A 25,793-nucleotide genomic window follows, 5' to 3' on the forward strand; every position below is an offset into this window, starting at 1 on the left:
GGCCAGTTGAGTCTTTGGGCAGCGGGCATACGGCAGGTTGGGTCTCAGTTTGGGGGCATGGAGGGCAGAGCCCTAAGTGCTCAGGGTGCGAGGGAAGGGAGGAGCACAAAGAGGGGTGTGCGAAAGGGGACACCCCCATTAGCGAATAGTGTGGGCCAGGTGGGGAGGGTGTCGAGAAAATCTAATTTGGTAGGTAGGATAACAGGAGAGTAGTTCAGTGGATAGGATTCGGGGGATGGGATTTAACGTGTGGGGTTTTTGGGGAAACTTGCTTCGGTGCAAGCCCATAGACTCGTGGGACCACTCTAATCTTACAAGCCACCACCACTTGACTCTCTACTGATCAGCCCTTCACTTCACAAACTCCACATCTCACAGGAGTATTGTACTTTTACAAATTAAAACAGGAGTAGTTGATGCATTGCAGAGGAGACTGTCCTCGCTTTGTGTCAGGTGCCAGTGCAATGGCCAATAGTGTTGTCACTAAGCTGTCAGTCGTGGAGGTCCATGTGCATTTTAAAAGTGGATAATCCATCCATTTGCTGCCATAGTCACTATTGGTCAGACTGGCGTACAGATACGAAAAGTGTCATCCCACCAGATCATGATACTTCTCTTAATGTGCACAGGACGAGCCCAGGGAGGATTCCCGAAGCAGAGGGCCCATTAGATCATAGATTCAGAAGACATTTGCTGGAGGAAGTGCCATGTAAAAAAGCTACACCATGGACAAGCTATAAAATAGAAAGATGTATAAATAGATGGGTTCCTGGCATTTAATAGCTCCCCGTAACACAGATTAACCCACCGGAAACGTCCTATTTTTAATAATGAGATCTAAGGGTGCAGCAAATGCACTGCCTAGCTTTCAGGAATACATTACTAACAGTTGCCCCACACTAAGGCATTGGTGGGCTCCCATCATCCATGTTGGTGCTGTACATTTCAGAACAACCAATGCGACACACGAAGAAGCGGTACAAATGTGATACAAATCATATTCGCACAAGGGAGGTATATCAGATGCAGGCATCGAACAGCAGGACTTTAAGAGCCTGATTTACTAAGTGTTGTTTTCAATGGGTAAACCCTATTGAAAAAAGCTTTCGTAAATCAGGCGCATTTTCGATTTCTGGAAATGTTGCTAATGAGTACCTGCACAAATGCACTTTGGCGTGCACAGGTCCCTGCCGCTGAATTTTCGTCATTTGCATGGCGGAGTGGAATTGTGCTGGGCAAAAGGTGCCATACGCATGTTTATGCTGCCTTTTGCCCTACAATTTTGAACTCTGCCATGCAAAGAGAGTAAACGCAGCCTGATATGCTCCCATGCCAGGCAATGTTTATCTTTGATTGTGAGTATGGCAAGCGGTGCTCACATTTACAAATAACTGCTGCCCCACATGCTCACATGTTGGGCAACGTTTCATTATCATTGTGAACACAGCTTACCATGCATGGTAAGCTGTGTTCACAATTACAAGTAAATGCTGTCTGACAAGAGAATATGTTGGGCAGCATTTATTTTTAATTGTAAACGCAGCATGCCATGCGAGCATAGCAGGCAGCCTTTACAGTGCATCCCTACGTGGTCCGACTGCTTTATGCTGAAGGATAAAGCTGGAAAACCCGTGAAGAGAGGGTCCCTAGAATGCCCTCCTTACCGCCATGAACATAACAGCCAGAATAGTAAAAAATACACAAAGTCACTCACTATTCGGCCAGTCCCCAGGAGGACCAGTGACTGACACGTATGCAGAAATATATTCTCTCAGACAGCCATTCAAACCTTATCCAGTGAATGTCTTTATGGATACAGGTTCTTCAACATTGGTCATGGACCCAAATGCCTTGATGGATGACGTTGACTTATGCTGAGAAACCACTGTGCTGACGTTATTAGTGACACCATGACATTGCCACATTAGTCACGAAGCACACTCGCAGCCATGCACAACATTACACAAACACACACGTGAATATACAAAGAACATGCTTACACGGTTCTGTAGATAGAGGAAAGATACATATAGATACTGTCAAAAGTTTTATTTATTTTTCTCATTAGCTAAGTGGAGAAAAGCTAAACACAAGGCATCAAATAGATACAGAGCAAGCTTGCAGATGCTTATGATAAATAACCTTATGGAACTACAAGATCACATAAGGAACCTGGAAGGACCAAATACGTCTAACCTAGGGAAACGTGGTATGATGTAGATATGTAGAAATTGCAGTATAAGCATAGTGAGGTTCAAATAAGGCCACAATCCACAGGATGAGAGATGAAGGAAAACAGAACCAGGCTACACAGAACAAGAAGGCCAGGGCTTGCAGCCAAGGTCAGAGAAAATCAGCCCTTTCCAGACTCAAAACGACAAGGGGCCATCTGCAGAAAAACTGAATAAATCCTCATAAATGGCAGACCAGAAGAGCTCTATTTCGTGGTCCTCAACCACGTGATGTGTCCAAGCTAGACAATGGTTATTTGCCCGCTGTGGGAAGACAAACAGTTCTCAGCAACACAGGCATGAAGTGACACATGAACTTGTTAACAACGTTGCAACATGGAGAGCACTCTCACAGGCAAAAGTGGTACTGCTAACAGATACATTAGGAACACATAGTCATTCTCATCACCTTGAAGAGGTGCACAGAGCACTGAGCACAGAGCTGTGTCCCAGTCCTGGGGAGAACAGTTCCAGCCAATCAGGGGACAGAAATCCAGGGGTGAATGGAAGGGGGCAAGGGCCAATGGTGATCCTGCTACCTTGCAACAATGTAATAGATAGCTTCTTGGGGAAGGGGCAGGTCGGCCACCTGACATGAGAGGGCCAATTAAATTAGAGCAATAGTGGCAATTTATGCAGTATACTACTCTGATCACCCAACCAGAAAGTGGGGTAGATATTTTGGGGAAGGGCCCATGTTGTGATGTTAATTTGCATCAAAAATGACTAACATGAGTTTGGGGAGTGGTGTCTCTGGAGATTTTTTAAATGTCCTGTATGATCCCTGTCAGTTTTTGTAATAAAGAACAATTTAACTTGCCCTTGGCTGAGTCATCCATTTGTTCTGGGGAAGGATTGTTGGGCCCTGGGAGCTGAACGGGTAAGCTCGTAGTAGCCCCCAGAACTCTTGTATACCATTTCACACCAATAGTTGGTAGCAGAGGGATGGTTGGAACATCCACCCCTTCTGCCCCAGCATGTCGAGGGCTGCGGGGCGCCTCACGGAAATCTAGTTCGACAGAGTGTGCACCCCCTTAAAAAGGTCGACAGGAGCCAGCTTGGAAATATCCTGCCCGTGGTAAGTGAGGAGTCCAGCAGACCAGAAGGGTAGTGTGGCAACTTTGTGGGAGCCGGTAGCCGAACAGCGTCAGTGGATCACAGAGTGTAAGTATTGACTCAGCTACATGGCAACTAAGATTAGTTGGGAAAGTAATGGTGGTTGTGGGGTGGTAACAAGTATTACTGAGTATATTTGGAGTATTGTTGAGTATTGTCTAGTAGTGTTGGGTATTATGAAGTATAGTGGGCAAAGGAGTGGAGGTAGATGTCTTTCTGTGGTTTGGGCACATTTGGTCTTAAGGGAAAAGATTCTGGGTAATAACCTAGACTATTGACTTGAGGGTACGAATAACAGAAGTTATGTGAATATTTGATTCCCTGTGAATTGGGCATTTTAGCTCGGGTCATGGATGATAGTATCACTGTGTAAATGCTTATCAAAGGGAGCTGGCTTTGATTGCCCAAGGTGTTTGTCTGGTTAAGTCTCGAGGAGGCGGTTAATCTGCAAGGCGACTCTGAAGGTACAGATCGAACTCGAAAAATATTGGTATCCCCTGTTAGGAGGCAGGAAGACAGCTGAGGGTTGATGTTGGGGTTGTGTAAATGTTTGTGTAACGGAACATTAGCATTGTGATCTCTAGTACTCCCTTGTTTAGTGAAGTGGTGACCTCACCTATCAGGTCTGTTCATAGGACTTGGAGAGCATGAGGAGTTATAGAAGTTGGTGTTGTGGAACTTAAAATTGACAGAGGAGGCTGTTCAGTGCTGGTGCACGGAAGGGGCTTGAGCGAGACTGATGGGTGTGCCTGAGGAGGTGGAGGGTTGCAGAGGGCGGTTCGTGGAGCACGCCTGACATATTGTTTTGGAGCCAGAGATGCTCAAGAAGAATTGTTGGGAACTGGTATTTGTGACATTCATAAATCTGAGTTGAAAATATTAATTGTACTTGTGTAATAACAGAGTGTCGAAAGACTCGCCTTGTGGTTAATTAAGTATAAAACCAATGTATCAAGGGAAGTGTGGCGGATGCGCCGATACAGCACCTATGTAAGGCCCTTCCGCGAAATAAGGACAAGGTTTATAAATATAGTGCGGAATGGACGAAAAACACAGATGGTAAATTGACTAAGCCACGGCCACAATGCAGAAGTTTCTCCAAAAATATGCAGCAATCATTACAGACAGACATACAAGACACATAAGGGAACAAAGTTGGCCAATCGAATCACGAAATTTGAGCTCTGGAAAATGTTCCAGGAGGATGAGGGGGTAGTAGTGAGGCATCAATTGATGCTGAGCCAGCAGGAGACGCAGTGTGCAGTGCCCTTGGCCTCCGCTCCCCCACCTCCTCCTGAGGATGAGAAAGACAAGGAAAAAGTGTGAGGAAAGAAAGCAGGAGGATGTGAAGTCAGTGCAGAAGAAGCTATCTAAATACGCCATGCAAGAGGCAGTATTTACGATCAATTGAGGACAAGGGGCACCTTAGATGCAGAACGCACCACTGTCCTCGGGAGGTGGATTCGTGAGGCGGGGGAGGTGCAGCATGTGTTTCGAGGAAGAGGAAGGCCACCTAGAGAATGTGGGTACGAGCATCAGATGCAGCAGAATCACGGGGGATTCCGTGGGGCCGGGGGGGTTGAGGATATGGGCTGCAAATGCAACAGGGCCCGAAAGGTTTTCTGGGGGGTTCCAAAGGCAGGTGACAGAACCACCCCAATGCTGGGTGTGTAGACGGATAGGGCATATCTCGAGAGTGTGCAGAAGTAGAGGATGGGCGCAACCAAGTGGTGGAATGCAATACCAGCCAGCATACCACAGGGAACAGAATGAGTATTACACTAGGGACCAGACACTACAACAAGGACAGACACTGAACTCATACCCACAGACACACCAGCCCATGACACAGACACCACAAATGCATGAACCTATGCAGTATTATTCACAGGCACCACAGATGCCACAGATGCAGGGTAACACACAACATACATACACAGCACATAAAATACCACAGATGCAAAAGAGCACACAACCAAACAACGGGACAGTGGCACACGCTGACTGCATGACAACGACTCCCATTAGAAACCTGGGGGGTCAATGTAGCGGGGGGCAACCCATTCCTGGGGAACAGAATGTCCTTATACCCTCAATAGGACAGCCCACAGACGGACTTGATGAGTTCCATCCCATCAGTTACACCCAACCCTGTGGAGGAACCACGTAGAGGGGTGACAATAGGTGGCACGGCTGTTTTCTTTCTTGTAGCCACAGGGGCAATCAAATCCTGCATCTGGGAAGGGAAATATAGTATGTCAGGTGATGCCATGAATGCTCAAGAATTCTCTGGGGTGACGGAAGTGGTTCCTTTTACAGAAGATATGCACTTTCTTTAGGGGAGCACAATCTATATTTGCCCCTACTCTGTTCTAAACAGATACCTGTAAATATGGAAATGTCCTTATACCCTCAATAGGACAGCCCACAGATGGACTTTATGAGTTCCAGACTGCATCCGGGAAGAGAAATATAGTATGTCAGGTGATGCCATGAATGCTCAAGAATTCTCTGGGGTGACGGAAGTGGTTCCTTTTACAGAAGATATGAACTTTCTTTAGGGGAGCACAATCTATATTTGCCCCTACTCTATTCTCGACAGACACCTGTAAATATACTGGAGAGAGATATTATGAGCATACTTAACATGAGTATCTCATTGAAACACAATACAGGTGAGTACAGGCTACCCCACCCTTTGACATTATTAGGTGCAGGTAGTGACCAACAGTTTAACAGACATATTAAATACTCTGTCATTGTACGACAGGTAATAGTCAGAATCTGGTAACACAAGAATGTATCCATAGTATAACAAAAACCCCAAATTTAAAAACACGTGAATCGAGATGTATCAGTAGTTCTGATGTATTCAATGTGTTTAAACACAGTGAGGGTGAAAACGCATCAATGTGGTGAGGTTAGTAGGAGTGACCTAGTGTGTTGTACTTGTTTCACTGACTGATAAGGGGATGGTGTGCTCCACACCAGGGTACACCTTCTAAATTTGAGAGAAATCATTCAAGCTTATTGTGGACAAATGGAACATAATGGGTTGCCAGTGGATAAGGAGCTATTCCAATATGGGACTGAAATAATAATAGCATGGCTTCCAGGGATCCTGGGGAAAATGTAGCACCTTCCAAACAAATACTTATTCAAGCCAGAGATACCATTTGAGGAGAAAGAAGGGACGATAGTGCCACTAGAATAAGAGGCAGTGATTATGGGGGACGACTGGATAGCAGTGCAGTGGACAGATGACACAGTGCAAACATGGCGAGCATTGATCACCCTACCTGAAGGTTACAGGTTGACTACAGTGACAGACGAAGAACTATTCAAAGACAATGATCAAATCATGAGATGGTGTTTGAAATGAGAATCAACTATTGGGTGAGGATACATTACAGAGAAGTACCACAGAGAATGGTGATAGCACACAAAGCACTGTCGAACTTTCTCGAGGAGGATTTGGCAAAGGTCCCCAGCATCTTATGGACCACAAGTCCTATGATGTGGAGATTCTGAAGGGGATAGGAGCAGTGAAGATAAAAACTTAAGCGAGGAGCCATTCTGCCACGAGTTAAACAATACCCACTTTCAAGAGAGGCAGACAAAGGTATTTATGAGACCATTGCAGCACTAGTGAAGCAGAGCATCATAGTGTCATCAGAATCAACATGCATCATGGCTGTGTACTCTGTCAAAAAGGAGGACAAAAGGGTCATGGTGTTTTTTACAGGACTTGCACTCTCTTAAGCATATTGTAGAAGCAGAATATCCTATAGTTCAGAAGCCAGCGACAATTCTGTATTGCATCTGCACGGAAGCTGCCTACTTCATGGTCATAGATTTGAAGAATGCATTCTTCTCTATACAATTACAGCTAGACTCACAGGACTTAACTTCATTTCTATATAGAAATAAGAAGTGGAAACATACAAAACTTCCTCAAGGGTACTGTGAATCCCCTTCTATCTTCAACAGGGTACTCCAAATGGACTTAGGCAATGTACAGATGGAGAGCACAGTTATAAAGTACGTAGATGACATATTGATTTGCAGTAAGACAGAAGAACAGTGTAGAAATGACTGAGTACATATGTTATTGAAACAAAATGCAGGTGTGTACAAGCTACCCTACCCTTTGACACTATTAGGTACAGGTAATGAACAACAGTTTAACAGACGCATTAATAATTCTGTCATTTTACAACAGGTAATATCGGAATCTGGTCAAAAAAGAATGTATTCATAGTATAACAAAAACACCAAATTTAAAAACACATTCATCGAGATCTGACAGTAGTTCTGATGTACTCAACTTGTTTAAAGACACAAAGGTTGAAAATGCATCAATGTGGTGAGGTTAGTAGGAGTGACGTAGTGTATTGTACTTCCTTCCAATACATTTATATAAGTCGACACATTTTGTGTTTCCAGCATGGGGGATATCTGAAGGAAGTTTCAGTTTAAATGTATATGCTATCCCCTGTGCCTTCCTCAAGACTTTACAGCTAAATGAAATCTGGTCCCAGTATGGACTTCTGGTTAGTGACCAAGGGGGTGTTAGCTACATAAAAATAGGAATAAAAAGGGTTGGGATATACTATACCTGTCCGTGCAATCTTAGTTATTAGATGCAGGACCATGTACACTAGTAACTGGGGTTCACTACCTACCTGGCGGTAGTTATGTGTGTCTTGGACAGTTTTCTTGGTTGGACTGTTATAGATACAGTGCTAAGTCTTGCTTATAGGCTGGTAAATGCTGCATAGAGGAACAAGAGCGGACAGTTCTTCCCCGTTACTATGCCGCTCGTACTTAAAGGATCTTGTGTTGTTGGCATCAATGAACTGTAAATACCTGTGTATGCAGTAGCTCGGTTTGCTGGACGGTATTCCGTAGTGTTTTTCTTGATATGCGAGCTGTTGCAAGAGTTGGGGATTGTTCTGTGAAATGAAAGAATGCCTGTCAGCAATGTTGTGTGGGCTCCACAGCATATTCACTATACTGGTTTGGTGGCCTACCTGTGGGTAAAGCCGCTAATGTGTGGTGCATTGGGGAATTTAAAGAGAAAATGCTGCCGTCTGTTGCAAAATTATTTAATGGCAGTCTATGTGGATTAAAAACAATTTTAGTTGGGTATTTGGCGCTGTATATGCGCTTTTGTCTGGGTGGCTTTAAGGTAGGAGAGCTGCCTCGTTACTATGAATCCCAGGGAAGTGGAACCCTGAGTTTGTGCACGCTTTAGATTAATAAGCACCATCGACAGTGACTCAAAGCGATACGAAAGGTAATTATTGTAGAATAAGGTGGAATGCAAGGGAAGTGCGCCATATGTGCGCTCTGTACCTTGTCTGTGGTGTTCTTTTGAGGACGGAGAGACACCTTGCAAAAGATTAGTGGTAAGCTAAACTGGTGCTCATGCTTAATGAAAAGGTTGCCAGGCAACATGGACGCCAGATCTCATAACATTGTAGATATCAATGCTGAGGCGGTCGATGTTCAGGAGCATGCCTGTCTGTGTACATGATTTTTAGATGTGCGTTATTGCGGCGTTTTAAGCAAAAGTACTTACTTAATTCCCTCGAGATGCCGACCGTAAGATTAGAGTCCGAAAAATGCCAGGACAGCTTTGCGTGTACATAGTAGAACAAGGGGGTCATCAGGGTTGGGATGAACGTTATAGGCTGCTGCCAGTCTGTGGTGTCGTACTTTTGTTGCTAAGCAACATAGAACGTGGCAGGTATGGCATCTGAATACCGTAAATCGAGCCGGTTTAAAAAGACTTGTTATGTTTTCTGAGCTTCAATGTACACACAAACACAAAAGAGTATTGCCGCATGGTGTTCCCGCAAACTGGAATAAGTACAAAGCATGTATGGCGGTCTATGCAGTGTGAGGGGGTGGTCATGGGAACTCAAAGCTATCTAGGCTAGGAGAGGCAGGAGGCTGCTAAAATGTCGATATCAGTCTGCTGATGTCTTTGGTGAGCGTTTGCATATGTTAGATGAAGGCACGGGGAAGAAACATTACCATCAGCCAAACATGCTGGAACTATCCATGCGGATCAAATGCATGGTATGGGTGCAAATTCAAATTGTACGTCCCCATTGGCCTTGGTGATTAGTCCAGATTGAAACTGTCGGACTGTGATTGACTAGAAGAGGCTGGTATAGTGTTTTTGTTAGTTGGCATTGGAAGGGCCTTGATGCAGGACAAATGTAAATGCATGTTAGACACGGAGGATGCCCTTCCATTAACAGTTCAGTGCTTGGGCTGTGTATGTATCAAGGATAATGTTGTACTTGGTGTACCCTGTATTAGCTGCCCAAACCTGGAGAGTGAGTTTGCACATGCCCATTCAATGCTGTTTGTTATATCAGACCTTGTTCAAACAAAATATTCAGAGAGACTCATTTTGGTCAGGTGTCTTATCAAAGGTGGTTGTTGGGCCCAATATTAACAACCTTGGTCTTAGTGTGTATGTCAGTTAAAGAATAGGTGCCATTTGATTGCCACATTGAGCCCTTTCTTTACTGAGTCGAGGCGATTAATCCATTTTTGTTCAGTTTTTCTAAGTGCTAGATCGTGGTCACCTCCTCTGGGTGGGTTTTCTACAGTCTGGATGATAAACCAGAACATGTCTGTATCTTTATGGTTCTTGGCTTTGAAGTGTGCCACCATGGACTTGTCGGCTAAGATCTGGTGTCCATGTTGCCTAGCAACCTTTTCATTAAGCGTGAGCACCAGATTAGTTTAACACTAATCTGGGACACTTTTTCTGCAAGGTGCCTCTACATCCTCGGAAGAACACCACAGACAAGGTACAGAGTGCACATACGGTGCACTTCCCTTGCATTCCAGCTTATTCTACAGTAATTACCTTTCGTATTGCTTTGAGTCACCGTCGATGGTGCCTATTAATCTCACAAAGCGTGCACTAACTCAGGGTCCCACTACCCCGGGACTCATAATCACGAAGCAGCTCTCCTACCTTAGAGAGCCACCCAGACAAAAGCGCATATTCAGTGCCAAATACCCAACTCAAATGGTTTTTAATCCACATAGACCACCATTAAATAATTTTGCAACACACAGCAGCATTTTCTGTTTAAATTCCCCAATGTGCCCCACATTCGTGGTGTTTTAGCCATGAGTCTGCCACCAAACCAGTAAAGTGAATATGCTGTGGAGCCCATGCAACATGGCTAACAAGCATTATTTTGTTCACAGAACAATCCCGAACTCTTGCAAAAGCTCGCATATCGAGATGAATAATATGGAATTCCGTCCAGCAAACCGAGCTACCACATACACAGGTATTTACAGTTCATTGATGCCTACACCACAAGATCCTTTAAGTAGGAGTGACATAGTAACAAGGAACTCCTGTCCTCTCTTGTTCCTCTACGCAGCATTTACCAGCCTATAAGCAAGTCTTAGCACTGTATCTATAACAGTCCAACCAAGAAAACCACCCAAGACACACAGAACTACCGCCAGGCAGGTAGTGGAACCCAGTTATAAGAGTATATGGTACTGTATCTAACTACTTAGATTGCACGGACAGGTATAGTATATTCCAACACCTTTTTGTTTCTGTTTTTATGTAGATAACACCCCATTGGTAACCAACCAGAAGTCCAGACTGGGACCAGATTGCATTTAGCTTTACAGTCTGAGGAAAGCACGCAAGATAGTATATACATTCAAACTGAAACTTCCTTCAGGTATCCCCCATGCTGGAAACACAAAATGTGTTGACTTATATGAGTGTATTGGAAACAAGTACAACACACTAAGTCACTCCTACTAACCTCACCACATTGATGCGTTTTCACCCTCACTGTGTTTAAACACGTTGAATACATCAGAACTAAATTCGGTGTTTTTGTTATACTATGGATACATTCTTGTGTTACCAGATTCTGACTATTACCTGTCGTAGATTACTCCCTCGCGAGTCAGGCCCCCCAACAACAAAAATGAGGGTATTTACCCATATTCTTACCTACATGAGTACATATGCTGACAGTACTAGTAGAAAGGGATATAAGTTGGACAAGGCCAAGCTACAATATTGCCAGACCGAAGTGTTATACATTGGACAGATGATCTCCCAAAATGGCTGATGAGTGACCCCAGAGAGGGCAGAAGCAATACGCAGGACAGCAAAGCCCACAACAGTCAGAGAGGTGCATCATTGGGACTATGTAATTACTGCAGGGCATGGGTATTCTATTACAGCACCTACTCTAGGCCCCTATTAAGTGCACTGAAGGAAGTGCAAAGGGGGAGAAGACAATGCATTGGAGAACAGAAACGACTGAGGCATTTAACAACCTGAAGGTAGCAATATGCATAGCTCCAATGTTAGGGATACCAGATTATCAAAATAAATTATTTCTGTTCTTACACTCTGACACAGCAGTGATGAACGCAGTACTGACAGAGAAGACAAACTTGGGGCACAGCCATTAGCATATTACAGCAGGAAATTCGACCCAGTAATGAGTTGACACTATCCATGTGAACAAGCATTGGCTGCAGCCACATTCACAGTGGAGAAATCAGCGAGTATTGCCATGTGTTGCTGAACCCTTCGCTATGTGGAGCATGCTCTCTTTTCAATACTGGAATGACCAAAGAGCACACTGACTACAGAGAGGGCCTCAGAGTTTGAGGTATTACTATCTAACTCAGCTCTCAAGATAGTGAGATGCAGACTTGTCAACCTGGCAACCTTTTGCGCGCACGTTTTACAGAAGGTTGACTATGCACATGACTGCACTGCAAACCCAGAAGATTTCAGTGACACTCGCAAAGTACATGAGGATGCATTTGAGGGGGGAGATGTGCTCTATATTGATGAGTCTTCCACAATTGACAAAATGACTGGCGAAAGAAAAACTGGGAAACAGTCGTGAGACTGAGAGAGGATGAGACAAGTGAGGTAGTGACGAATGCATGCCTGCCATAACAGTACTCAGCACAAGCAGCAGTATTAGTGGCCTTAATATTGGCATTGGAGCAGAGCAAGGAAAAGGAACTGTCAATTTTATCAGATTCAGCCTACGTGACATCCAGAGTGCCTTTTGGGCTGTCACAGTGGATGAGGAGGGGTTTCAGATGTGCTGATGGGTCACTGGTGCAGCTTGCACTCCCATTGGACAGATTGGTAGAGGTCATAGATCTCCCAGAGCAAATAGCAATAGTGAAATGCCAAGCACACACAAAAAGGGAGGATCCTATCTCCAGGGGTAATGAAGCAAGAGGTGCAGAAGCAAAACACGCCGCCTACTTTGGGGACATTTTAGAAATGGAGGCTTTGTCACACGCACACAAAATATGCAAGACCTATGATCCTAAAAGAGGGGTGACACAGATTATGGAGCTGCAGGGAGCTGCACACAGGGAAGAAAAGGAACTGCGGCTTAGGGGGATGTACAGTATCTTCAACAGGTGCCCTATGGCAGCAGAACTACACAGGGAAAGTGGTCATGCCACTTGCATAATTGCACACAGCACTGACACAACTACATTATCCAACCCATACAGTAAAGTAGGTGCTTGCTGCTCATATTGGAGAAACAAGGTTCTGTCACAACTTGGCAGAACACGTGGCCAAATTCATGATTAATTGTCTGCTATGTAATCAATATACTGCAGGTCAAACAATTAAGGTAGTGGGAGGAGCCATATCTGGCCCAGTAGTTTCATTCCAACACCTACACGTCGACTATGTCGACATGATCAAAGTCTGCCATGGGTACTGCTACATGATAGTGGTTGTGTGTCCATTTTACCATTGGATCGAGGCCAGTCCTTGTTCTCATCCTGATGCCCTTAGAGCAGCGAAATTCCTGGTGCAGGAGATATTCCCACAATGGGGTGTGTGTAAGGTCCTGCAGTCTGACAATGACCCTCACTTCACCAATTAGATATTCCAGCATATTAAAAACCTTGCTCGGAATCCAACACAAATTTTTCTGTGCCTATAACACACAAGCAAACAGGGTGTGTGAACGCCTCAACAGCTTGCTTAAAGAAGCTATAGCGAAAACTAAAAAGAGTTTGAACAAAAGCTGGCTGCATTGCCTCCCTCTAGCCTTGTTGGCACCGTGCAATAAACCCGGGTCTGACCACCATTAAACCCCACATGAGGTGGTGACAGGACGGCACATGCGACTTCCCCTGGCTTCTCCCACTCGGGCAATAAAGGATGCCGAGAATGTGGCTGATGTATTAGGTCAGGAAATGTACCAGTATACGACTTCTTGATTTCTAGTGCCTCTTTTATTTCTCGCCAGCTACAAAGGCACCAGGAGAGGTCTGAACATGGAGAAGAAAGCGCCAGCATTGAAAGCAATGAAGAATTACTTAAGCAGCCACCTGTGTTTTCAGGAGACCAGGTTATCCTGAGGAACTTTTCCGGCAAGTACGATGCCCTGCGGTTCACGGCCCCCACACAGTAGAACTAATAACTGAGAGAGCCATCAAACTGGTTGGGAAGAACGTTTGGAATGCCACGGTGACATCAAGCCCTACAAAGCAGTGGCCTCACCTAGCACCAACAGGATCAATGAACTTCAGCAAGAAGAGGAAAGAAATAATTTGGAATCAGCACTGCCGAGCAGAGGACACCCAATGGTTACTCGCTCATGGGCAGCAGAGTTAAGGCAAGGACTTCGTACACATCCAGAGTGAGGGTACACTCTCTGTTTGTAATTTTTCTTTACACGCACATTCATCGTGAAAGTGCCATTATTTTTATTGCATTTCTTCCATGCTTCCCACTGATCCCCAGCCTGAGACCTTCCAAGGACAATTTTTCCAATGTATTAGAAGGTCCAACTGCTCTCGGGCATGCCGTCCTAATGTGTATTTCCATGTCTTCATAGCATAAATAGTCCAACTTTACCCACAACTAGAAAGAGGAAACCCATCCGTCTTTGCAGTCCTCAGAGACCCTAGAATAAAAGCTGTGTAGGAAGAACTATTTATTTTTGCCATGACAGACAGCATGGTCTATGGGACTTGAACTGATATAATACTCATACATCAACGCCCAGTTTTAGGTATTTCAGGCAGGCAACTGATAGTTTCAAGCTGTAACAGGATCCAAGCAGCACAGGTAATGGATATGGTTATTAAAAAAGTGCTCATCTTGTCTTGTCTCTTATTTTCAAGTGGTGTTTTTGCTTTCCTTTTTTGGTGAATATCCATTGTATCTAGTGCTACCGCTGTGTCCTCTACTAATATTACCCCGAACAACCATGTCAGGTGGACAGGTGAGCATTGTAAGCACAGTAAGGAGAGGTAAGTGCAGTGCTGATAGAGACAGGTATGGACCTATATCTCACCGACATCGCTCGAGTGTCTACCAATATGTTATACAAGCACATTACCAAAATAGGTAAAGAAACCACTTGGGAGAGCTGCTATGTCTGCTCACTAATCCCCTAAGCCATGAGTGCCACAAGAACATTTATGGCAACTGAAATACCAGCAGCAAGAGCACAATGCTGGGTGTACCTATCCATGGTTACAACCGGAGGAAGATTCCAAGGGAAAACAGCAACATAGAGATGCATGTCCAAGGCAACTTTCCCCTATGGAGACAGTTATATAAAGACTCTTGACATGATGAACAATTGTTGGCAATTAGACCAGGCTATACAGTACATAACTGATGGGCCAAAGAAAGGAGAAACAAAAACAATAACACTGAAGGAATTACCATGCCCGAAGAGGGGGATCAAGGACATGGGAGAACCAGGATGTTGGGTAAGACCACAAATGCTTGTGTATGGCCAAGTATACACAGCGGAAGGATGGCAAGCGGGAGTAGTAGGAAGCAAAGCACACACCATAGTACAAACACAGTAAACACAGTGTAAGGAGAAAATGACAACTGCCTGACAGAGTGGGATGTGAGCACCATGTTGCTCACCTGGGTGGACAATGAAGCAGGACCAATGCCCATAATACCACTTAAGAAACCAGCATCATGTTACCAGAATGATGGTGCTTTAAAGGCTGGAGAAAAAACAGAGTGTAGGTACACAGAAAACCATCCAGCAATGAAGGGTGGATCAGCAGTATTAATGTCCAGTATTAATGGACCACTTAATGGACCAACTGAGGAAGAGTTTGCTTGTTGGTACACACCAATATGCCAGCACTGTTAGTACCACAGAACAATGTGAAGATAGATAACTTCCCTAAAATGGATACTAACTAGAGAAAGAAGAGATCAAGAGAGGTGGAAGAAAAAGGAAGAAATAAATGGTCAGTAGACGGGAGTAGAGTGAAAAGAGACAACTATTTCTCATCAGACTAAGAAGCATCACTAGATGATGTACCACCTGAGCATCGGTTGTTCAGCAGGTCAGAGATGTTTTTCAGGTCAGTAGTTCCAGCTGTCCAGACATATACAAATGTGAAATGGTTGCAGATAACAAGATGGGAGCTGATTCAAAAGATAAATCTCTACAGTGAATGGCTTTAATGCAATAAAAGAAGAGCTCTGAGCAGTAAGGTTGATGGCACTTCAAAACAGAAATGTTCTACACCTTCTCACAGCAATGGAAGCAGGGGTTTGCACCAAGATCGGGAGTTCCTGTTGCACGTTCGTGCTTGCAAATAAACAGAGAGAATGGCACACAGACAGAAGTAGTGAAAAGATTATCGGAGATGCATGCCAAGATGGAGGAAGCCAAAGGAACAGGAAAGGACCAGAGCTGGTTGCCATACATATGGTCATGGTTGCAAACATGCTTAGCAGACGGACTGAAAGTATTGTTAGGAGCACTAACATTAGTACTAGTGGGACTGTGTGTGGTCAAGATCTACATTACACAATGTTACAAAACTACTGTGAAGATGTCATGCATACACCCTCCAAAACCACCATCTGCTTCACGTCATGTACACCCTGTCTCCACATTCCACAATGCACGTTTGCCCACAGCACAGTGGCCACGCGGGTTCTCCCCATGGTCTTGTGGCAAAATGCTGTATGGAAGGAGTCATCATCATCTCCCCGTACAGCGTTGACAGTTGCTATGGCGACTGTACACTCGCCCTCAGCGATGTCTGCTCCTTTCTCATCTTTACGCGGCACGCCGGTCACCTGACCTAAACAGATGCTGCACGCACCAAAGGTTGCTTCTCAGCTGTGATTCTTCAGCATTTCGTGGCTTGCTTGGAACTTCTTTTCTTGTACTGCTACGACTCAGAACACCTCCTGTTTCCTTGAAGTTTCATCTGCAGGAGCAACTCTGTGGACCTTCTGCTGCTGCTGCTATTGGCATATACTGGGGTAACACACATCAGTTACTGGAGCACTGATGCAAAGGTCCTGCTCTTTTTCTTGGAGCCCCGCCTTTGTTGCCTGATTGGTAGGTGTCAGTACATACACTGTTTCAGAGTTTTTGTCCTTCACCATCCTTTTCATTTCCTTGTTGTCATAACTCAGTTTTTCTTTCCATGCTGCAGACACCTGGGAATCCAGTGCTCCCGCTCCTGTTCCAGCCACCTGTGGCTCCAATATCTGAACAGCGAGTATTACAGAAAACTCCCTGTTCGGTGGTTGGGGACAGAGGTATATTTTATCTAAGCGGCCTCACGTCTTGACAGAAGACAATAGGGATGGAGGTGTTAGTGGATGTGAACATGTAAGAAGAAAAAGCCAAGATAGTAGAAGAAAGAATAAACCTGAGAGCAAGGATAAAGGAATAGCCACTGTTCCTGACTGAGATGATAGCATTTGATAATCCCCTCAACAACAACAGATACTGGGGAAAATGGGTATGGTGCAACCCCCAGGGAGACTATATGACCTGGAGTTTTGACAGCCATTCAAATTACTGTTGACATCTTGGAATAGTGACAAAGAAATGGCTACCAAAAGCAACAGTGATGAAGTATGGAGGTTTGGTTGCCAGGTCGACCAGAGGGGGGACTAAAGAGAGGGTCCCTGGAATGCCCCTCCTCACCCCCATGAACGTGACAGCCCAAAAAGTCCAAAATGCACAAATTCACTCACTATTCAGCCAGTCCCCAGGAGGAGCAGTGACTGACATGTATGGTGAAAGATATTCTCTCAGACAACCATTCAAACCTTATCCAGTGAATGTTTTTATGGATACAGGTGCTTCAACATTGGTCATGGACCCAAATGCCTTGATGGATGACGTTGACTAATGCAGAGAAATCACTGTGCTGAAATCATAATTGACACCACAACTTAGCCACATTAGTCACGAAGTACACTCGCAGCCATGCACAACATTACACAAACACACACGTAAATACAAGAAGAACATGCTTACACAGTTCTGTAGAGGACGGATACATATACATACTGTCAAAAGCTTTTATTATTTGTCTCATTAGCTAAGTTCAGAAACGCTGAATGCAAGGCAACAAAGAGATGCAGAGCAATTTTACAGATGCTTCTGGCAACTAACCTTATGGAACTACAGGATCACATAAGGTACCTGGAAGGACCAAATACGACTAACCTATGGAAAACCTGGCATGGAATTGAGATATAGAAATCACAGTATAAGTATAATGAGGATCACATAAGGCCACAAGCCGCAGGATGAGCAATGAGGTAAAGCAGCACCAGGCTGCACAGAACAAGAAGGCCAGGGCTCGCAGCCAAGGTCAGAGACAAGCAGCACCTTCCAGACTCAATACGACAAGGGGCCATCTGCAGGAAAACAAAATAAATCCTCATAAATTTCAGACCAGAAGAGCTCAATTTCGTGGTACACAACCACGTAATGGGACCAAGCTGGACAATGGTTATTCACCTGCAGTGGTAAGAGAAACAGTTCTCAGCAACACTGACATGAAATGACACATGACATTGTTAACAATGTTGCAATGTGGAGAGCACTCTCACAGGCAAATTAGGTACTGCTAACAGATACATTGAGAACACATAGTCATTCTCATCACCTTGAAGGTGCACAGAGTGCTGAGCACAGAGCTGGGTTCCAGGCCTGAGGAGACCAGTTCCAGCCAATCAGAGGACAGAAATCCAGGGGTGAATGGCAGGGGGCAAGGGCCAATGGTAATCCTGCGACCCTATAACAATGTAATAGATAGTTTCTTGGGGAAGGGGCAGATCATCTACCAGACATGAGAAGGCCAATCAACTAAGATCCATAGGGACAATATATATGATATACCACTCCGATCACCCAACCAGAAAATGGGATAGGTTTTTCAGGGAAGGGTCCATGTTGTGACGTTACTTTGCATCAAAAAGGCCTGACACATGTTTGGGAGCAGTGACTCTGGAGATTTTTGAATGTCCTGTATGATCCCTGTCTGTTTTTGTAATAAACAACAGTCTAACTTGACCTTGGCTGAGTCCTGCATTTGCTCTGGGGGAAGGGTGGTTGGGTCCTGGGAGCTGAACGGGTAAGCTCGTAGTAACCACCAGACCTCTGGTGTACGATACCACACCCACACCCATAAGAATCTCCATCACTTGCGCCGGCATGAACACCCATTCCGGCGCAACTGCTGAAGCATTTTTATGGAGGAGAGGAAGGGAGACTTCGGAAATGCAATTTGCGTTCCGCCCCTCCTCTCCGCCATACAAATGCATGAAAACATGGCATGGCATTGAAAGGCGTTAAATTCTTACTGTAGTATTTTACGCCTTTCAATCACGTTACGCCAATGTGGAACATGAGCTCCTCAGTATTGTTTTGTGCATTGCGCTCCCCCACATTGCCTTTTCCGGTTATGTGCAGCAAAATGGCAAGAGATGTCCATGCAAATTAGCGCATTACATGTTTGTGAGATGTCAGATGAAAACTAAAATGAATGAACATCCCGGATCTTGCTATTTCGTGCATTCAGAACCCCTTTGGAAGCAAAGCCTTCAATTGTTTTATTTTTGTATAGCTTGGAATCTATATTATGTACTGCTTCCAAAAAGTACAATCAAACACGCACTATTATAAATGCATGACATCGGAAATATAATTCTTAGAGGAGACATTTAGACGTCGTGTTGACAAATACCCATGTGCTCAAGGGTTAGAGCATGCTCCCTTGTTATTATTTTTTTCACTGATGGCACTTTTCTAGTCTGGGTTTGTCAGTTGCAGTTTTCATATATTCCTTAGAACACATGCAAATAATATGATTCCCTCTGAAAATATTACTGCTACGGATCTAACTGTGATGACATTTAGGAAGAATATGAATTATTCAAAATGAGCATTTCAACAAAAGTGCAAAGCCGGAACATCTTATTAAAAATGTTTGGCCGCATCTGTAAAGCAGACACTTTAACATTTGCAAACATCTGCACTGCACTGCTGGGAACACAGAAGCTCTAAATCAATACAACACAAATTGCAAAGTCTGGGTACATCTGTTATTATTCAGATAATTCAGCAGGCAATCTAGCGCAGTATGCTCAGCCAGCACTAGTAAAGCATCTTTGTCAATTTAAGATTCCAGGGAATTGTTGGTGTCCTTGGTGAACATGAAATAGGACTCATATGCAATGAAAATTGGTTGCTCATTTGCTTATTGTCGTATTGCCTCAGTATGTCATGTGTGTTTTTTTCAATAATTTAATTGAGAACACAACACAGCAAATGGATGCGCAAAGCTTGGTACAACTAGGAGGTCTATGTGTCTAAGAGACTGTATCGGATTCGGGAAGGGACAAAGGGTATTTGTATGAGGAGATAACCTTGCATAGTGCATCTGCAAACACATTACCACTAGTCGCTGGTCTGCAGAGTTACATGTGTGAGTTATGCCCTCAGATATAGTGCCGGATTTACGAAGCCAGGTGGCAGCAGGTTTCAATAACCAGAGTGCCTATAGCCTCCTGCAACCAGTGGGTGCTACTTGCAAGGTGCAATTCCCCTTATTCACACGAGGACAATTACTACTGGAAAGGTCTTCCTGCTGGACAAATGCTGAAAACATAGATAGCCATTGGAATCCATCACACATGTAAGTGGGGACCTTCACACGTTCTCTGACCCCTTCCCCTCTAATTCCACACGATTTCTGAAGGTTCCGCCTTGGCCCTACAAGTACAGCCCCATTAGGGGTTACCTCTTGGGCCATGGCGGGGCCTTTGAACCTGATGCTGACTGCCAGTGGACAATTAAAAGGGGTGTGGGGACGGAAGGTGTGGCATCCTTACCAGCATCCGAAGCCACCTCATAAAAGATGCTTGGCATCATCCTCTTTCTTTACACCCATGCCCCCCCAGAAGAACACTAACGATTGGGATCATTTGATCACACATTTCATCGCGCTTCGGGTGCAGGTCCGTGTCAGAGTCTTCGACACAGGTTCGAATCCCGGTCTTGTATTATAATAGATTATTCTCAATTATTCAGCACTACCCTGTGTCATTTCTGGATCCTCAGGGTGGCCGAACACCTGCTGTTTTGCGAGGCAGACAAATCAGTGCCGTAGAGGCCAAAGTAAGAGGGTTGTTATCCCAGTGTTGTGGCATAGATAATTCATTCTTGGGTTGTCTCACATTTTCCAGTGTTTGGATCATGCTAGGGGCCATCAATACAATTTAATGCCATTGTTTTAAGTGTGTAGTGTGAGCTGATTGGCTTGGGTGGGAAATGAATGGTCAATGTGTGGGCGGAAAGTAATTGTCTGGCGGCCCTTAGATTAGGGACCGTCAATGTGCAAGGGGCTTTGCTTTGACCTAGCGTATGTGCGCACCTATTTGCGTGATTTTGACAGTGTCCCCGGGCCGGCACAGCTCAGGTGGGGGAGCGTTTAGACTGGAGATCCAAGGTCCCTTGTGCATTTCCATTTTTTCGTCATGGAATGATTTTCCAAGATGTTTTTCGTGCATCAAGATTTTCAGTATGCCAGCATGTGTCGCCATCGAGTGAATGTCTTTATGGATACAGGTGCTTCAACAATTTTAATGCGACATTAGAAAACAGATTGCATAATACCATGATGGTGCACAGGGCGATGCCTCACAGTGAAATCTTTGCTGCGTGGCTCACGGCACATAATTTCAGTCGAGTAGCCTTGCAGGGAATTTATGTCAGGAGCGTTAAAGCCAGGGGGACCACTGGATATTTTTGTTTGTGTGACTCTGTTGATGGAAGAAAGTACACAATGAATGAAGTAAGTACTTTATGAGGGCCTGCCCGCAGCCAGTGCCAGCCACCTCCATAAACCCTCCCGTAACATCAACTGCCACTTCCCAACCATCAGGCAGGAGACCCCCGCACCCAATGTTCCATACCTGTGTTCCATGGTGAGCGGCTCCTGGGGCACCTTGTGCCATTGAACACAAGATCATAACAGATCTCCCTTTCGACAGTGAATAAAGAAACAACAATATCAGAAACAAGGGAAGAATTAATCATAGAAAACATAGTCTTTGAACTTGTCAGGTCGACCAGCATTGCCCCTAAGATGTTCTCTAGAATAATATCTAAGTTTACATGAACCATCCGCTGCTACAGTCTCACCCTACGGGCCAAACGCTCCATCATTCATTTAATTACTGCACTCCCTTTCAGTTTAGCCGATAACAACCTCGTCAACTTCTTCCAACTTTCTCTATCTACTCACTGGGGGAATCTCCACCCTTCTCTCATCACAACGACATCCCCATTATCAACCTCATTTACCACCACTTAATTCTTCCTGTCCAACCTGACAATCCTTTCTTTGTTCCACCATCCTCTTTTACCCGGTTTGACAGCATTGTGGCTTGTTTCTGTGACAACCTCAGGCTCGAAATACTTTGACTCTCCTTTGGTCACCTTAAAAGGTGTTTTAACACAGACAACACGACCCCCAAGAATGTCAGTCTGCTTGACACACATCCGGCTATCAAAACCAACCTTTTTCTTGGGCTGGGTTTCCAAAACCTTTCAGTGTACTCAACAGAAGGCAACCCATCACACAGCAAACAACCAACCCAAGCTGGTACTAACTTTGACCCGACCTTCTTACAGCTCAATAATTAGAAAGGTGAAACATCACAACATTGGACCTGGACCTTTATGGCCACAAGTCACATATAGCTGACTGCACCGGTACCTGGTTAGTAATTGCCCACTGTATGCAACCTATCAGTGTCCTGTTAACGTTTTCCACCAAACCATTGGCCTGGGGGTAATAGAGTGCAGTATGCCAACCTTTGATCCCTATTTCACTTCACAACATCAGCATTTCCCTAGAGGTGAACCTACCCCCAAGTCACCAATACCTCAGGAGTCCCTGTGATGCTGGAAATGCCGGAAATGCACTGGAGGGACAGGGCCTCCATATCCTTGTCCTTTATTGCTTTATCATGTATGTTCTGTCTTGTTTTCCATGCAGGAGTTCATGTGGGACTCCTGGCAGTGTGGCTCTTCCTCTTTTTGGTCGTGGTGAACAGACCCTTAGGATACCCTTATGGCACCCATGAGTAGGGGTACAACCCTGTACTCCTAGTGTATGCTTTTGGGCACCTGTGTGTGGCCCACAGAGCAGGGCTGGAGGCAGCTCCATGCTGAATTTGACAGGTGCTCTGAGTATTCTCCATTTTGGGATACCCGGGCCCTGCCATTGGAATCAGCTGATTCCTGATAGGAAACACGATGTCCCCTGTGGCCTCTTGCTATCTATTGCCTGTAACCTTACTTTTCCAGAAGTCACAGGAAGCCCTGACTCTGTCCCTTCCCCCCTGACTGGCTGTTGGGTGGAAGTTCCATATATGGTGTTGTGGGGTAGTTCAGACCAGACTGGCTGGAGCCTTCTCAATGACTGTATGTTGTGGGTACGCCTGTGGGGTTGGACCTGGGTGAATAGAGTGTGTGATGAATACGCATTCCGTGTTGTGGGGGGTTTCTAGTATCTGGTGGTTGACACAATGTCTGAGACAGCGTTGCCTGAAACTGGTATGAATGCAGTGTGTAGTGCTGAATGGCTGGGTACTTGTCAGAATCCACATTCTGTGTTGTGAGTGTCTGGATGGAGAAAAATGGCCTGAATGCACAGTGCCCCTGATTGGCTGACTGACTACCTGAATGCACTTCTGAATGATTGGTTGCCTGAGTGTGACACAGCAGAGTGTATGGGAGATCACCAGTATATCTCGGGGCCTCTCACTGCTAGAAATCATTCAGAAGCTGAAGTTGAAACTAATGCTTAACTCTGAAGCCCACTGGAAGAAGAAGAATCACTGCTGCTGTCCTTCACTAATCTGAAAGCTGCTGTGCCTTCAAGGAACTGATCCAAGAGAGGACTTGGCTAGGAGACCTCTTCCTGAGCTACGAGGCTTCATCGTACAGCAGCTGATCTTTGCCAAAGCTAGCTGGACGTCAGACCCTCGAAAGGCTGCCAACGGGAGATGGGGGCCGCTGCAGAATCACAAAGAGAAGCTCCCAGACATTGAAATCCATCACCGTCGATGACCGCCGTCGACGACCGGAGCCGCAGTGCTCCTTTGCCTAAGAACATTGAAACAAGGACTCCCTTGCTCACCATCGTCGAACGCTTTCGTCCTGCCGGAGAAAGTCAAGGCCACTGATGACTGAGGAGAATCCACCGGTGGGTTTTCCGCCTCCCGAAGACCGCAGAGATGCTGACGACTCGACGCCCTTGCTGGGCCAAAGTTCTTCATTGACTCCTTGTGGCAACCAACGCTCATCGTCGAGGTGCACCGCACGTCTCAGCTTGCACGACGTTTTCGACCGATCATCAACGAGCACCGCAAGAACTGAAGCTACTGCCGCAACAAGAGTTTTCACCCTTTTCCCTCATGGGAACTCAATGATCTGTGGCTCCTGCCTTAAAGCGAGCAGCTCTAGAAGGATCTGTCGATGACCCAACGTCGAACTCTGGTATTCCAGGTACATTGGGGTTGTAGAACTATTTAGAAGGAAATAAGACTCTTGTGAACAATATATGGACTGGGTTGTACGATATATCTTTATTTACAGGTTGCCCAGGTGGGGGGATCCTCGTACAGAACTGTGCCTGGTGGTAGGGGCTCAGTATTCTTCCAATTGTTCTAACCAACTGCTTTCCTCTTATGTCTATTGTTGGTTCACTTTATTACTTGATTTGTGTGACATTTAGTGGTGTTTGGCACGGACATGAATTTCACTTCACACCATTTGGAGTGATAATCTACCACTATCAAGCACTATCGAGACTATCAAGACAAAATGCTCATGTGACCTATAAAATCCACAGCCAACTTAACCCACTGTACCTTTGGCCAATCTACAATTTGCAATGGCGCATTTTAAGGCTGAAATCCCTTATCAGCGTTGGAACTAACACCACATCTGCTAACCAACCAGTCAACCTCCTTGTCCATCCCGGGCCACCAATAACACGCTGGTAGATGCCTTTTAGTATTAGAGTCTTCCATATGCACCTCATGTTCTATTTTCAACAGCCTTCCACGTACATTAACAGAAGGTGCCATCCTGTGATCCTGAAGTAACACACCATCTTCCACAGACAATTCATGCTGGACCATCATGTGTACATGCATCTCTTTGTCTAGGACCTACCTCTTGGCCAACCATTCAAAACATTATGCACAACATGTACTAACACTTCATCAGTCCCTAACATGCATATCCACTCTGCACTTGCTATCGTATTCCCTCCATTTCTGATAACTGTCACCATTTCCACATCCTGATCTACATATTCCTTGCTCTCAACATCCAATAATGACATCTGAGAAAGAAAATCTGTCTCTTACATTTCTGTTGCCTGGCACAAATTCAATATTATACATATACTCATACAGCTTAGAAGCCAGACCAGACAACCCTGGGCTTGATTTTCCTGTTCCTCCTGCATGCAGAACACTCAACAATGGATTATGATCAGTCCTCAAAGTAAAAACCGTACCACAAACATACGATTTAAAATGTTCAACAGCCCTCATGCAAGTCAGGGCTTCCCTTTCTATCCCAGAGTACTGTTGTTCGGCTTTCCACACAGTGTGAGAAGCAAATGCCACCATACCCTACTCCCCTGCTATCACCTGTCCCAACACAGCCCCCAAACCACATGAGCTTGCATCAACAGTGATTGCACATGGACAACCTTCATGAAACACACTCAAAATTGGCACATCACGTATGCATCTTTTGATCATTGAGCAACTCTTTTCTCTCTCTTCTGTCCATTCAAGGTTTACACCCTTGCGTAACAGTTCGCTTCAAGGTTTCACAATTGTGGCATACCCAAGAATGAATTGTGAATAATTTTCACTTAAACCCATAAATGACAACATACTTTCTTTATCACTTTGCCTGATTGATGGCTGCGACCAATGCTTCCTTCGGTTTCACACCCTACGCCGATATCACATGACCCAAGTACTCCACTGAAGCATTCAGAAACACACATTTGGCCTTATGTAAAGTCATTAATCTC

Source organism: Ambystoma mexicanum, chromosome 4q (genome assembly GCF_040938575.1).
Source record: "Ambystoma mexicanum isolate Mex_15411 chromosome 4q, UKY_AmexF1_1, whole genome shotgun sequence".
Taxonomy (NCBI): domain Eukaryota; kingdom Metazoa; phylum Chordata; class Amphibia; order Caudata; family Ambystomatidae; genus Ambystoma; species Ambystoma mexicanum.